Source organism: Tiliqua scincoides, chromosome 4 (assembly GCF_035046505.1).
Source record: "Tiliqua scincoides isolate rTilSci1 chromosome 4, rTilSci1.hap2, whole genome shotgun sequence".
Taxonomy (NCBI): Eukaryota; Metazoa; Chordata; class Lepidosauria; order Squamata; family Scincidae; genus Tiliqua; species Tiliqua scincoides.
This window is the reverse complement of record NC_089824.1, coordinates 213,228,018-213,243,663: the sequence shown is the minus strand read 5'-3', so window position 1 is coordinate 213,243,663 and position 15,646 is coordinate 213,228,018.

Genomic DNA, 15,646 nt, shown 5'->3' with positions numbered 1-15,646 from the left:
CTCTTGTTATCTGGTGTGCTCCCTGGGGCATTTGGTGGGCTGCTGTGAGATACAGGAAGCTGGACTTGATGGGCCTATGGCCTGATCCAGTGGGGCTGTTCTTATGTGTGCACTGCATTCTGTGTTAGTGGAGCTATCATGGAGTTCTCCTCAAAGTAATGGAACATTCATTCTTTTAACTTGGGTCTACATTGTGGCTGCAGTGGCATTGGATTGGGCTGTAAGATTCCCAATATTTTTGATGGGGGGATGGGGGAAGGGACATAGTTCATTTTATGGCTATGCAAAAATGATTCTGTTTCTGACTGACTCAGAGTCAGGGGAAAAAATAGAGGGATTTTTATCATAGTCCAAAATGATATTTAAATGCAATATTTTTGTGAGTTAACTGTTTACAGGGCACTTTAGAACATGCAGAATGCTTGCCCTCCCTCCATGGCAGTCCTGAAGGGCAAGGGTACAAAAATCCAAGTGCCAAATCACCACTGACACCTAACAAAACAGGACCTGTTGTCTGGCATCTAAGTTACTGCCCACGTCAGGAAGCAAGTACTTTATGGCTCTGAGAAACCTGTGAGAGGAGCAGCCTTGAATCACCCTTTTCCCCAAACACTCAGTGGGGTGCAAGAGACTTTCCTTCCTTGCCTCATACAAGGAGGGATGGGGCCAAACACCTCTGCTCCCATTTTAGGTAACCAGTAGCGTAGCCAGAGGAGGCCAGCGTGGTAAGTACAGCAGATGCCGCAATGCACCATGTAAGTGGCCCCTCCTAGTCGCTGTTGGAGCCATTCTGGGCAGCGATGGCAATGCAGGAGCACACCTGTGCGCTGTCCCGAATAGCTCTGACAGCTAGCTGGAGGGGCCAGTTGCACTGTGTGTTGCAGCACCTACTGTATTTACCGTGCTACCTGACTACGCTACTGTAGGTGGCAGAGAGGTGGAATATTCCCAAACAGTCATGTATTTAGAAGCAAATGTAAAAAAAAAAAATTACTATCTAAACCAGGGGTGCTCACACTTTTTTGGCTCGAGAGCTACTTTGGAGATCTACCAGAGTTTTTTTTACAATGTTCGTGCCATCATAACATATAACGTTTATGTGTACAATGTATGTTGGTGTACCTTGAGCCCCACTGAGTATAACAGGACTTACTCCTGAGTAGACATGCCTAGGATTAGGCTGTGAGGCTGCAATCCTAGCCACACTTACCTGGGAGTAAGCCCCATTGAGTACAATGGGCCTTACTCCCGGCGTTCCTCCCAGAGGCACCTGAACGGGGGGGGGGGTCGGCACTCCACGATCTACTCATTTTGCCTCGCGATCTACTGGTAGATCGCGATCCACCTATTGAGCACCCCTGATCTAAACTGTATTCAGGTTGAATACATTGAGCTTAATGAATACAGTGCTCAATGAATGCAAAAAGAGGGAGAGTGGGTGCGTACTGGCTAGTGACACCTCCCGTAACAGAATTCTTCATGACCAGGTCCTCATCAGCACATTCAGCCCTTGTCTGGTTGATCAGAAGTAGGCACACCTCCAAAGAAATCACACGTAGTTGGAAAAAATGAGACAGTACATCTCTCTATCCTTTCTATTGTACATTGTACCCTAGGGAACGAAGCACTGCTAAGGTCAGTGGTGGCACCAGGAAATATGGAGACACATAAGGGACAAAGTTTATCATACAGGGTTGGGAACTCAAGTCAGTGACTCAGGCTTGAGTCGTGAAAATGCATGATTTTGGTTGACTCAGCAACTTGTGAGTCGCGCGCATGGAAGACTCTGACAAAGACTCAGGGTCCCCCTGACTCAGCACTTGTCCCCAAGCATGCAGACTCTTTGTCCCACATGCTGGATTTTTGAAAGAGAAATTGCGTATTTCACATTAACTCTCCCATTTGAAACATAAATGGTAGTGAGCCCAGTGCTCTGCTCTGTCTAGATATAAATGAAACTCTATATATTCAAGTCATACTCCAGCAAGGGGGATGGGGCAGATGAAGGCTGACCTACTTGCTTTTGAGGAGTACTTACCCTCTTCCCCCCCCCCCAAAAAAAAAAAACTGAGGCCCTGCTGCACAGAAGCCTGGCTACTTGCAAGTCAGTTCTATTTTTTTCTGTGTTATGAATAAACCCAAACAGTCAGTGCTGTAGGCTGATTCATGTTTACTAAAAGACTAAGCTTGCTAAATTAATGCATTTCCTTGGCACCGAATTTGGTGATGTATAGTATCATGCTGACTCTCTTTCAAGTGCTTAATCTGTAAGGAAGTAAACATGTTGGAAGAAAACACAGCAAATGCATCAAAAAAAGTCAACATAGAATTGATCTGCTGAATGAATGCAAATGAACATACCTCAAAACTAGATTTACAAGTACACGATGATAATTCAGGACCAGTTCCTGGCTTGTAAAATGTGAGCACTGAGCATCTACTTCGCAAGGGAGTCATGAGGACATTGTCATGCACTGGATCCAGAACATTCTATGCATGCAGATGCTTCATATGGCTCAGGAATACGCAGCTGTGGAGCTTGAGGGGGTGCAAAGCATTAAGTTTTGCAGGGAGCCTCACCGCGCCAAGCAGCCCCCCTCTTTAGGAGCTAGGCATACGCCTCCATTTTGCTCCCACCATCCAGAATGGCTTGGAAGGGGAGGGGGGAGGGCCACCTGCATGACACAGTGAGGCTCTCTGCAAAACTGAGTGCTTTGCACCCCCTCTGGCTACACCACTGGGTACACTAAGTCTAATTTTTCAGACTAATTTTTCAGACTAATGAACTAAGACTAATTTTTCAGGGCTGGCACTGGCAACTGTTGAGGCCTCAGCACCTTGGGAGGGCCCCAGACCAGTGATATTCAACTGGTATGCCGCAAAAGGCTGTGCTGTAGGAGTTTGGAGCATAGCGGTTGAAAATTGCTGAAAACTCTTCTGGGTTCTGCAGCTCTGTTTCCACAGCAACTGTCTGTAGTAACTAATTATCTGTTCCTCTTCCTCTGCCAGTGGAGCAGACAATTCCTTACTACAGGCAATTGCCCTAGAAACCCTGAAGAGTTTCCCTGAAGCTGGAAGTGACATCTCAAGAGGCAAATACCATAGAGAAGACCATAGATGTCGGTGTGCTGTGAAAAGAAAAATGTTGAAAAGCACAACCCTAGACCAACCCTTGACCTGTCATGGCGGAGAAGAAGCCACTGCCCTTGGCCTCTGTCTCTGTGTGGTAATGCAGTTGGGCTCTGCAGGACTGACTACACCCTTTGGAAGCACCACTCTTGCTTGCTTCAGCAACATGCTGTCACCTCAAAGGCAGCAATGGCTCCTTTTCCAGTCCAAAAAAGCGGCCAAATGGCGGTCTCTCTCTCTCTCTCCATTTGAAGGAAATGGTGGCTGCTGCTCGGTGGCACCTGCGCAATTGCCATCGCTGTCCCAATGGCTTCAGTGGCAAGCGGGAGGAGCTGCTTACACTGCACGTTACAGCACCTGTAATACTTAGCACGCCACCCCCCTCTGGCTACGCGACTGGTCTCACTGGCCATTGTCACTCCACGGAGGAGCTCTCAACAACAGGGGTGGCAAGTGAAAGCAGCTCCCATCTGCCCTTTGCCTGTACAAGGTGGCGGAGAAGCAAGCACACCCTAGGCACTGTGGTCCTTTTTCAGACTGATGTTTTTCTTTTAGATCAGATTGAAAATAAGATTTGCACAGTGTTGTGACCACATTAACATTGATTGTAACCAGAGGGTTAAGAAAGTTTCCTTTTCAAATACAAAATGAATGATCATTAACATACTCTCAGGATTGCTGATAGAAAGGCATTTCTATTTTTCCTCCTAGAAAACAAGTTCATTCCAGAGTGTCTTTGTCTGGTTGTTGGTTCTTTTGCATATAGACATACAAAACAATAGGCTGTAATCCCAGCCAGTCTGACAATCTTCTCTTTCTGAGCCTAGACTGCAAACATTCTGAAAACTTTGTTTCCTGAGAAGGTAGAATGTCGATGAACATTTTACCCCATCAACACGAGTTCACCCTATTGAAAAGTCTATCCCCTACCCTCCCCCCACGCCCCATAGTTGTCAAAGTCAAGAGCCATGCTCACAGTAATTGCAGGGCCAAGAGTCACATGGCCAAGCTATTAATTTGCTTCTGCATTGTCACTGTATATTAGATCACATTGGTGCTCATTGTGGGCTGGAATAAAATACATTCAAAGTAATGGAATGCCAAAAATCAGTGAAAACTGCAATTGGAAGATGTTGGCACTGCTGTAACATTTATAGCTGTTTTGCACGTGCGCACACACACACACACACACACACATGCAGTTTCTGTGGACATTAATCTGCAAGACTGTCATTAAGCAGGAATGGGGTCAGAGAGGGAGCTATCCACCAGCCATTCCCCATTAAATTCAACTACTTCAGCACATCCCTAATTAAGAGACTCTGGCTTGAGTTCCAATTGACAAACCACTACATCTCGATGACAGACTCTCAAGAATGCTTAAGGATGTGATACAGTGAGGTGGGGTGATGGTCAGGGTAATTCTGGGGAAAATTTCTAATTACTTTCCACTTCAGAGGTTAAAAGCAGAGCAGAATTGAATGGGCCACTTCAGATTTCACGTATTTCATCCGGATAGCTGTTCTCTAAAAGCAAACACCTGAATCCAAATGGATGACCCTTTGCTAAAAATCTGGTGCGATGTCACCTCATCTCTTCTGGTATTCACTCTTCAGTGCATTGCCTCTTCATTCTATATAGCAGTGCTCTGTTAAAACTCAATTTTTCAGCACATAATACAAGCTAATCAATGACTTCACTTTAGAGAAAAAAGAGAGGAGAGCTGTCAAGTCGAATGACTTAACCCAGAGACAAAATCCCAGTGAATGAACATGGAACATCCATCCTCATGTATCTTGATAAGTCAACTATAGAAATCAAGACAACAAATTCACCAGAAAAATTATGCACGTATTGTATATTTTCTTTGAATATTAATTTGTACTTTAAAAAAATAGCTATAATAGTGGAACCCCCAGCCACACCTGCACTCTACTGTTATTATTTCCCCACACTCCAGAATGAAAGAAGAGACACAATAATTGAGATCACCTTTGGGATATAACTTGATTTGAACGCCTGATAGATCTGTAGCTTAAAACTAACTCTCCGTGAAGGCGTATGTGTCAGTGCTACCAAGGAGAAAGCTGGGACACTGTGAGCACAATCCAGACCTCCAGGTCGGCCGGTGCAAGTCCTCTGCTCTAGCCTACAAGTGTGTTTTACAGCATGTTCGCGATGACTCATGAGCCGGTTAGGCCGGTGCAAGGGTGTTGGCTGGCCACATGGTACCAAGTCCAGAAGCGAAGCGGGTAAGTAAGTGCTGGCCAAGCCATCGTAGGAGGGTGGGAGAGGGTGGCAGGAGGGCAGGATGGGGGTGTTTTGGGCGGGGGGGGGCAGGATGGTAGGTAGACTAAGCCTGGGAGAGGGGTGGGACTGGCTTCAGCAGCTTAGGCTGCAATCCTAACCACACTTTCCTGAGAGTAAGCCCCATTGAACAAAATAGGACTTACTTCTGAGTAGACCTGGTCAGGATTGTGCCCTTAAACTACATCCTAACCCTCCTCTCAGCCAGCCTGATATTACACCAGGCTGCTCAGATTTGCGCCAACAATTTCACGGGCGCAGATCTGAGTAGCCCCATAGGGGTGTCTGCTGCGTGACTCAGGGTAAGGGGATAAATATCCCCTTGCTCCAAGTTGAGCTTCAGCCACCTCCTAACCTGTGCTGGATATAGCACAGGCCACTTGGCTTGCCTGTTCCAGTGCAGGTTAGGATTGGGTTGTGCCTCTGCATCTCCTGCAGGTCAAGACTTCAACCCAGGACTAAGCATTGGATCAGTAATACAATTAGGCCCAAATCCTAACCCACTTTCCAGCACTGGCATAGCTGTCCCAATGGGACATGTGCTGCATCCTGCAGTTGGGGGGCACTCATGGAAGCCTCCTCAAAATAAGGGAATGTTTGTTTCTTTACCTTGGAGTTGCGTTGCCCTAATGTCGGTGCTGGAAAGTGGGTTAGGATTGTGTCCTGAGTCTTCATTATTTGCTGACCACGTCTTAGAAGTGTATCATAAAAGCTCCTTAAGCAAAATGTTTTAGGGTCAACAAACCATCAGAGCCTACTGGTGTTCCCAGTCCCCTCAAACCACCAAGCCACAGGCAGTGTCTGAGTAAAATTTCAGCCTGTGCCTCTTTTAGCACCATCAACTCCTCCAACCCTGGTCATAGCCTTTTAGAGCACTCTGAGCTGCAGATCACGACACTCAAAGATCTTGAGTTACAGCAAAAGACAGAAGCTCACTGCTTGAGATACAGTGGCATCAATCCTATACACACTTTCCTGGGAGTAATCCCATTGGACACAATGGAAATTACTTCCAAGTAGACACGCATAAGCTTGAGGTGTAAGCTGAAGCAAAATATTGATTTATTTATTTTTTGCCAGTTTTTTACCATATTCAAAGAGCCACAAACATTCAGATACTAATAAGATCATAAGAACATAAGAACAGCCCCACTGGATCAGGCCATTGGGGTGACCTAATAGGGGTGACCTAATCATGGTGGACCTGAAGCTATAAGTTTCTACTGGTGTTTGTGGTTCTGGGTGATAATTAGAAGGTAAAATTAGGAGTGTAGAGAAATTTCATTAGGCCCTAATCAAAATATATCATTTCAAGTTCCTATCCAATAATCCTATCCAACTTTCAAGCATCGATGTACTAGTGCCAACGGGGCATGCGCCGCACCCTGCAGTGGTGGGGCAGTCATGGAGGCCTCCTCAAGATAAGGGAACATTTTGTCCCTTACCTTGAGGCTGCATTGCAGCTACATTGATGCTGGAAGATTGGATAGGATTGGACCCATAATCATTAATCAGAATCCTTATCTGGTAGTTTGGGGTTTCTTTCAGGAGGGTGTGTGTTGCTGTCCTACTGAGAGAATACAGATCAACACACATGAATTAGAGTCTGTGGTACCTACACGACATGCATCTCCTGTATGTAACACAGATAGAACACCGTTGTTGTTGGCATCCTTCAGTCTCAGAAGACTATGGTGTCATGCTCTGAATGGTGGTTCTGGAACAGAGTGTCCTCTCCAGTGCGCGAAGCCTGGGTAAAGCAGGTATGGAGGATAGGCTGTTACCCATGCAGCAAATCCCCCCTCTCCACATCGCTGAAATGGTCCAATGGAAAGGCAGAGGCCAATACGGTTGGTTCCAGCGGCGTCGCAGGAGTTGCCAGAACGTGACTGTGTTCAGCCATGAACTGCCTCAGGGACTCTGGCTCCGGATTTTGCCTCGAGGTTGACTCCTGAAGCCTTTTCCGTAACTGGATGTAGCCACAAGGCAGTGGAGGTTTGGGATCAGAGTTTTCCTTCTCTCAGATGAGCTGCCTTCCCAGGCTGACGAGTCCCATCTACCCGGTGGCTGTTTAGTCGCCTCTTACGACAAGTACAGCCTAACTGAGGGCCTATTCTTATCCCCAGCCCCGAGGGGTAGATAGAACACCAGCATTTCTCAAAATGTGTCAGCTTGGGCACAGACTAGAAGATCTGAGAACCTGTGGAAACCAAGGAAACACTTGCACATACTAATCTTATTACCACAGGAGGAAACTGGTTTTATTATGAAAGATTAAAAAAGTAATAAAGCAGCAGTGCAAGGAAGAAATCAAAAGTCTTGATTTAGCTGATCCAGAAGAGCTTGGCAATAACTGGACTTGGTAAAGCTTACAAGAATCAGGGCCTTGGACTTGGAGCAGAGATCTGAGATGCAAGCCCACACACACAATACAATAATATAATGAACAGTAACAAGACAGGGAAATGTATTCATGGAACATCAGAATGTAGAGAGAAGAATTAGATGAGAATCTTCACACTAGGAGATTAAGGGGATAGAGAGAGGAAATCAGAAAATACAATGCAGGAGCATATAATATTTCCAGAGCTTATTGGTTTCCTAAGATTGTCCCATGTGGGAGATTCCGGGTGGGGAGAGGATGTGGAACGGGAGGGGGGAGTTCTGTCTAAGTACACAGGATGCTCTTGGCTATGTCCCCATTTAGGTCAGTGGGCCTGTGAAACTTTCCAAGATGGTACAAAAGAGGCTTGCAGAACAGAAGTTCCTTCTGGACCTTTTTTTTCTGTGCAATGTTTGGTAGCCGTGTGATGGAAGTTATGATGTTATAAGCTTAGAGGATTTATTTGGAATAAAGGGCCTTCACAACTACCGGTTGTTGACTTTGGATTTTGTCAGTTTGTTGATTGTTAGGAAAACTTATTTTTAACCCTTAGCAGGCAAGGTTGACTTGAATGTGTATAGGGTGCACTTCCTGTGCTCCACCAAAGTGCCATAAATGTATAGAGTATGTTATTGGCAGTGCTTTTAAAAGACATTCAACATGGGCACACGGGGGTAATCCCAAAGTGTGCAGAGATCCTGTGTAGTGGCCAATGGCAAAGTTCATATAATTTGACCAGGAAAGGAAGGCGAGGGTGAAAGGTGCAAAAAGGATTTATTTTAGTGCTCAAAAATGAAGTTTCAAAGCAGAGGCCTACCTGAATGTACTCAGGCATACTGTAATCCAGACAGGGGGATTCCATGGCTAACCACACACACTACAGTACCTGGGGAAAGTGGTTAGAAGGAGGAGACACATGAGAGGGCAGGAGACAAGAACTTCTTGGGAGGAGGAGGAGTAGAGTGAGAAGGGGGTAAATGTGGAGGAAGGGAAATAGGGAGATTGGATGGGCTTCCCATAAGAACCTAGGAGAAGGAAACAGTAGCATAGCTGGGGGGCAAAACGGTAAATACTGCAGGCGCTGCAATGCACTGTGTAAGTGACCCCTCAGGGCCTCTGAGAGGAATTTAATCAGGGGGTACAAAGTTTCTTTTGGGCCCCTTTGCAAAGGGTGGTGATGGGCAAGCAGAATAGGGGCAGGGAGGGGCAACACATGGGGGGAGGGTAGAGACAGCTGGAAAAGTCTTTGGCACTCAAGTCTACCAACCCACGTAGCATCAGTAGTGTCCCCAGCATCCCTAGTTGTGGTAGTGTTGCCAACATCCCGTGCGGGCAACAAGTCTTCTATACAATGCCTGAGTAGATAGGAAAATGTCAGAACCCAGGAACTTTCTGGGCCCCCTCCTTTGGCTCCTGGGCCCCCCTTTTGACCATGGGCCCGGGTACAAATTACCCCCTTTACCCCCCCTTTCCTAGGCCCTGCTCCCACTCACCATCACAGCCACTCCAGGGAGTGATAACAATGTGCAAGCATGCCATTTTTGCCCCCATATCATTTTGCCCCCTTTGAGCTGCTTGACTGGAAGGAAGTGAAAGTTTTGCAGTACCAGGAAGGAAAGAGGGGGGAAGGAAAATAGGGGAGATTAGTGGTAAAGAAGGGATGAGGATTCCTGTAGTTCAAGCTGTGGCAAAATGCCATGGTTGACATGCAGCTCTCTGCCTCCTAAATGAAGGTCTACAGGTAAGGCGTGAGCCTATAGACCAGGGGTGCTCAAACTTTCAACTTTAGGGATGCTGTACCTTTAACAAGTGTATAGAAGAGAGAATTTCAGCAGGTGCAGCTTGTCATCTGTGGGATGACAAGTTGCGCCTGCTGCAATTCTCTCTTCTATACACTTGTTAAAGCTCCAGCATCCCTAAAGTTGAAAGTTTGAGCACCCCTGCTATAGACAAACCACGAGAACACTTCACCCACTTGTGGTGGGGGGCCAGTCTCTCCCACCAAACATACACTCATAACCGATAGCCCAAGCCTCCAAAAGATCACAGCTGGGATGGGAGACTGTCCTTTTTCGAGTCCTTGGTGGGTCAGTCAAGGATTTTGTTTGGGACAGAGACCTGAGGCTGATCTTTGGTCACCTACACTTTGCAAAACTCACATCAACTATTGCACACACATGCAAGGTGGTTCAGTAGACATAGGCCACTGGTTTCCCTGTGGATCAAGATCTACCTTCTGCTCACTCATAGTAAAGGCAATTATTAGTGCAATCGCACGGGCGGGGGGGGGGGACGACTGAGGGCCCAATCCTAAGGACCAAGCACCGGCTCTCTGCCAACACTGAGTGTCGCAAACGTGCCGTAAAGCATGCCTGCAAGACTCACCTCTAGGTCAGTACTGATGCTGGCTCAGTGCCAGTCTGCGCTGAGCCAGTGCCAGTCAGAGGCCCATCACACGCTGCCCAGAGATTGTCCCTTGCTCCAGGCAGTGGAGAGGTGATTGGGGTGGAGGGGAGGTGTTTCGGGGCAGGGGAAGAGCAGAGGAAAGGTGGGGTGGGGGAGCAGGGCGAGACCGACAGAGCTCTGCTCCACTGGATCCAGAACCCTACTTTGGGCCTCCCAGTTCAACACAAGGCCTTTCAACTCTGCACCAGCTAAATAGCTTTCACAGACTTGAGAAGCCCCATTGTGGGGACTTCCTCGGGGGAGCCACTGGTGGCTGCCCAGCAACCATTGGATGCAGCCGTAGTCATTCTGGCACCACTCTGGGCGCCAGGCAGCTCAGGATTGGGTTGTGAGTAACATTTCCATAGGTCAGTAGTGGCCCTTCAGTATTTTTCCACATGACTAGAAAAAGCTGAATTCTGAAAAATAAACCAATATGAACAAATTGTCCTAATTTTCATCATGCATAATGCATAGAGGGCACAGAATCCAACTTTATTGGCACAAACCTTGGCACAGAAAAACATGTAAGCATAAAGTACAGCCCTGCAGACACCATCTTTTCAGCAGCATCGTTGCCCCTACATAAAGTTTTTCCTGCGAGGCAGTCAAATTCCAGTTGAACCAAATGGTTTCTGACCCTTTAGGTTACCCTCTTGATTTATTCCCCTCACGTTGTTGTATATTTTTGCTCTGAGGCGTTCTGGGATATTAAACAAACCATGAAAGTTAGTTCCGTATATCCTGATGTAGTTCTGAGAATACAACTACTGTATGCAAGGAGTCAAAATAACAATTCAAAAGCTCCACAAAATAGTTTCAGATATGTATACCTATGAGAAATGGAGATGTCACGTTCCATGGATATTTCCATTCCCCAGGGAGTGCATCTTTACTCCCCAGGGGGTTCTTTACTCACCATGTGGTTGGTCTGTGGAACTCCTGGCCACAGGATGTGGTGATGGCATCTGGCCTAGATGCCTTTAAAAGGGGATTGGACAAGTTTCTGGAGGAAAAATCCATAACGGATTACAAGCCATAATGGGTATGTGCAACCTCCTGATTTTAGAAATGGGCTATGTCAGAATGACAGATGCAAGGGAGGGCACCAGGATGAAGTCTCTTGTTATCTGGTGTGCTCCCTGGGGCATTTGGTGGGCCGCTGTGAGATACAGGAAGCTGGATTAGATGGGCCTATGGCCTGATCCAGTGGGGCTGTTCTTATGTTCTTATGTTACGTCTGGCTTGTCCACTGGTCAGAGAAAATCTATTTGTCCTTATTTTGTGCCTTAAGCAGTGGCTTGGTCTGCAGAAATCAGGTGGCAGACTTTCACAACCAGGGAGATAAATATCATTAGCTGCTAATTGCTGCAGAACTAATTGCCATTAAAAGTACACCTACAGGGTCTGATTTAAAAGTTGGCAACTTGAGGCCAGAGCCACAAAGGTTATGATGAAACTGGCCTGAAATTCAATCAATAGGTTATTCCAAGGAAGGGACAAAAGACTAAGGACATTTCAATTATTTTGCCTAGGCCACACTCCAGGTAGTAAAAATAGATTGGTTTCTTCTGCTGGTAGCAAATTCTCCTTGCCATCTAGTCAGCAGCAGTGGGGCAATATTTACAACTCTCTTAAGAAAGCATTATCCCATCCCAAAGTGAAGTACAATTATTTGTGAGATCATTAAGACAGAATGAGGCTATAGAACACCAAGGATAAAACAATGCCACTTTATGGACAGGGTCTAAGTCTTGTCCCAAGTAGGACTCCAGTACTGAAAGCATCTAGATCAGCAGTTCCCAAAGTCCTACCTGGACTTTGGGACTGCTACTTAGTATTTGCGGGGTGGAGCCGAGGGGGGGGGGGTTTGATGGCACCACAACAGTTGTGATACCATGGGACCCAGGGGTTTTTCTCTTTACCTGGGGGGTCCCACTGGCTTTGGGAGGGTCCAGGAGGCCAGCAGCTTCCTCCGTGGGCCTCCCCAATGCTAAAAATTGCTCTGTTTAGTGATTGGAGCACACTTCTGGTTTATGCAAGAAAAGATCCCCAAACAGAGTGATTTTGTGGGCCTGTCTAGCTTCACAGACCTGTCTAGCATTGGGGAGGCCCACAGAGGGGGCTGTGGGCCTCCTGTACCCTCCCCAAGACCAGTGGGATCCCCCAGGTAAGAGAAAAAATAGAGTCCCCACGGCACCGCAATCACTGCGGTGCTGTCGGGATGCCCATTACTGGACCACTCCCCTTAAGGGAAAATGGCCCGATTTTAGTTCTCAATAGTAGGTCACAACCCACCACTTTGGGAACCACTGATCTAGATATCTACAGCATCAAGAACTATTTTCATGTGTACTTTAACCCTTGTAACATGAGAGCTACTTTTGCACCTACTGCATCTCCACCCAGCCATGAAGCTTCCTGGGTGACCTTGGGCCAGTCACTATCTCTAAGCTTAACCTACCTCACAGGGTTGTTGTGAGAACAAAAGGAGGAAAAGACGTTTTATTTCTTCACCATGGAGCCTCAGCCAATGAGAGATCACACTGAAATTTGATGACTTCACAACACTCGGTAGCTAATCAGATATAGCTCTGTGGTGATGTCACCAAGGTCAACCAGCATCTTCATTTGCCTGCCAAGCCAATGCCCAAAACCTTTCCTTCCCCTCAGCAGAAGAGCAAAAAGGTAGTGTTGTCACAGCTGCAGTGAAAATGAGGACACCCCTGCAAAATATTTTTGTGTGATCTTTCACACAGTGGTGTCAACTAGGGTTTGCATCATCTGGTATTGGAGGCCAGCACATCACCCCAATGATGGACCTTCTCCCATGCAGTGGGAGGGGCAACGCCCTGAGCAGTGGGCATGGTGATGCACTATTGCCCCACCCTGATTATTTTTGGCTAAAACGTTTGATAGAATAGAGATATATCAATGCTGTTTGTTTCAATGGATTCTGCATGAAATTACACATTGAATGATATATAACATGATGGTATTTTAAAGTACCAAGATTCTTCAAAATTTTGGCCAGTATTGGTATCACTCCCCTGCCCCGTATGTCACCTGGTGCAGCCCACACCCCCTGCACCACCCTAGTGACATCACTGCTTTCACATAAACCCCACATACAAAAAATGGCCAAACAAAGGATGCTTTCTGAGGGGTGCAAAAATGTTTCCTAAAATCAGTTCTCTGTACAGTTTCAGTTCTAAAAATAACTATATTGTTACTCTCACTGAGTTTTTGGGATGACGTGGGCTATGGCAATGCAATTAATTGCATTAATTTACTTATTCATTAATTAGGGAACTAAGCACCAAGAAGCCTCATCTCTCTCCCCCCCCCCCCCAATTGTAGGTTTCCAGTGAGCAAATACAATTAAAATCTTCCCATTTGCTGAAGTCTTTTAGGCTTTTTCATGAGAATGTCTGTTTGGGCATGCCAAAAGTGGAGAAAGCACCAGCAATGTTCAGAAGTGAAGGGAAGTATTTAAATATCAGCAGTGAACTAGGCTGCCCAGAGGGCACCTCTCTCTAGATTAGACCTCCAGTCTAGTCCAGAGAACAAGATGAAACTGAAAAAACACAACTTTTCTTGAGCTCAGGTCAGAGCAGCAGACAGGGGATGTTTCACCAGGGAATCAACTGTGCAGCAGAAGCAGCTTAGAAACTGAGAAAGTCCAATTAAAAATTAAGCCACTCTAATAAATAAATGATAAGTCCATATCAAAAGACTATGGCAATAAAAAAGAAACCCTAGCTGGCTTGGACTGCACGGATGTAAAATAAGTTTAAGAGAGCCCTGTATGATTGTGCAAAGAAAATAAATATTGCTTACCGAGAGAACTGGGGAATCCCACCATGGGTCAACTGACTTCTCTTCCTGTCCACGGAAGAATTGTTTGTTTTTTAGCTCCACTCAGAAAACAAACTTACCAAAATAAAACAAAAATCCACCCCTGCTTTGTAAATGATGATGAAGGTTTCTATCATTTGCTTAAACCACAAAGAGTTCTGAGGCACCTTAAAGATTAATACAGTTATTTCAGCATCAGATTTATGAACTATACACTAAGGGCCCAATCCTAAGAGGCCCTTGCCTAGTGTCACAAATGTGCGGTAAGGCACATCCATGGCACCAGGGAAAAGGGGGAAAAGTGCTGGGCCAGCTCCAGTCATCGCTGGGGCTCAGCATTGCATGGACAAATGGTCAGCGTTCCTCTAGCACAGGGGTGCTCACACTTTTTTGGCTCGAGAGCTACTTTGAAACCCAGCAAGGCCCGGAGATCTACCAGAGTTTTTTTTACAATGTTCGCACCATCATAACATATAACATTTGTGTGTACAATGTATGTTGGTGTACCTTGAGCCCCACTGAGTATAACAGGACTTACTCCTGAGTAGACATGCCTAGGATTAGGCTGTGAGGCTGCAATCCTAGCCACACTTACCTGGGAGTAAGCCCCATTGAGTACAATGGGCCTTACTCCCGGTGTTTCCTCCCATTGGCGCCGCAGCATTACCCAGGGTAAGGGAGCAAATGCAAACACTCGCTTACCCCAAGGAGACACCCAGCGCTAGCCCAGTGCCCATAAGATCCACTGGTAGCCATTTCAGTGCCACTGGAGTCCCGGGCATCACCAGACTTAGGATTCGGCTGTAAATACCCTATCTACGTACTGGTAAGGTTCCAGAGTCTGTTTGAAATGTACATAGTTCAAAACATCTGGCTCTTGCCAGCCCAAAGGCTATCAGGCCTGTGCAAAAACACCACCCGAGGACCTAATGCACATATGCGAAAATGCCAACACAGCCATTTGCCATTCATACCTTGCTTGTCTGTAGCTGAGGGAGCCCAGATGTAGTCCATTTCCTCAGATGCATAAAGGGAAACCCACGGCAGGCAGGTATATTTGCAAATCTATAAAAAAAAAAAAAAACTTTGAAAACAGCAGAGTGAATTGGCAAGAAGAAATGAAAGCAGGCAGGTCTGTAACAAGCTTAAAATTATGCAAGATAAGCACAGTGACAATTCACAATTAGTGATAACGACCTCATTGCACCGCTAAGTCAATTAACTCTGTAATGTGATAAGAAGCCAGTCCTGATTCAGACCCCCTCCTGTGATGATGCCAAGTTTTGTCATAAATTCTAATTCAGCTTTTGCTCTGTCTAATCTCCCTTTGAAGTGTATCTGTTGGAGGACTCTCACTTTCAAATCTGCAGTGGCGTGATTTTGGAGACTGAAATGTTCTCTGACTGGTCACTGGATGTTGCCATTTCCAAAGTCAAATTTGGCATAGAGATTGACCTGTTTGTCCTCTGTAAATAGCAGAAAGGCCATGTTGGCAAATAACTTAATGGTTGGAAAACTTTACAC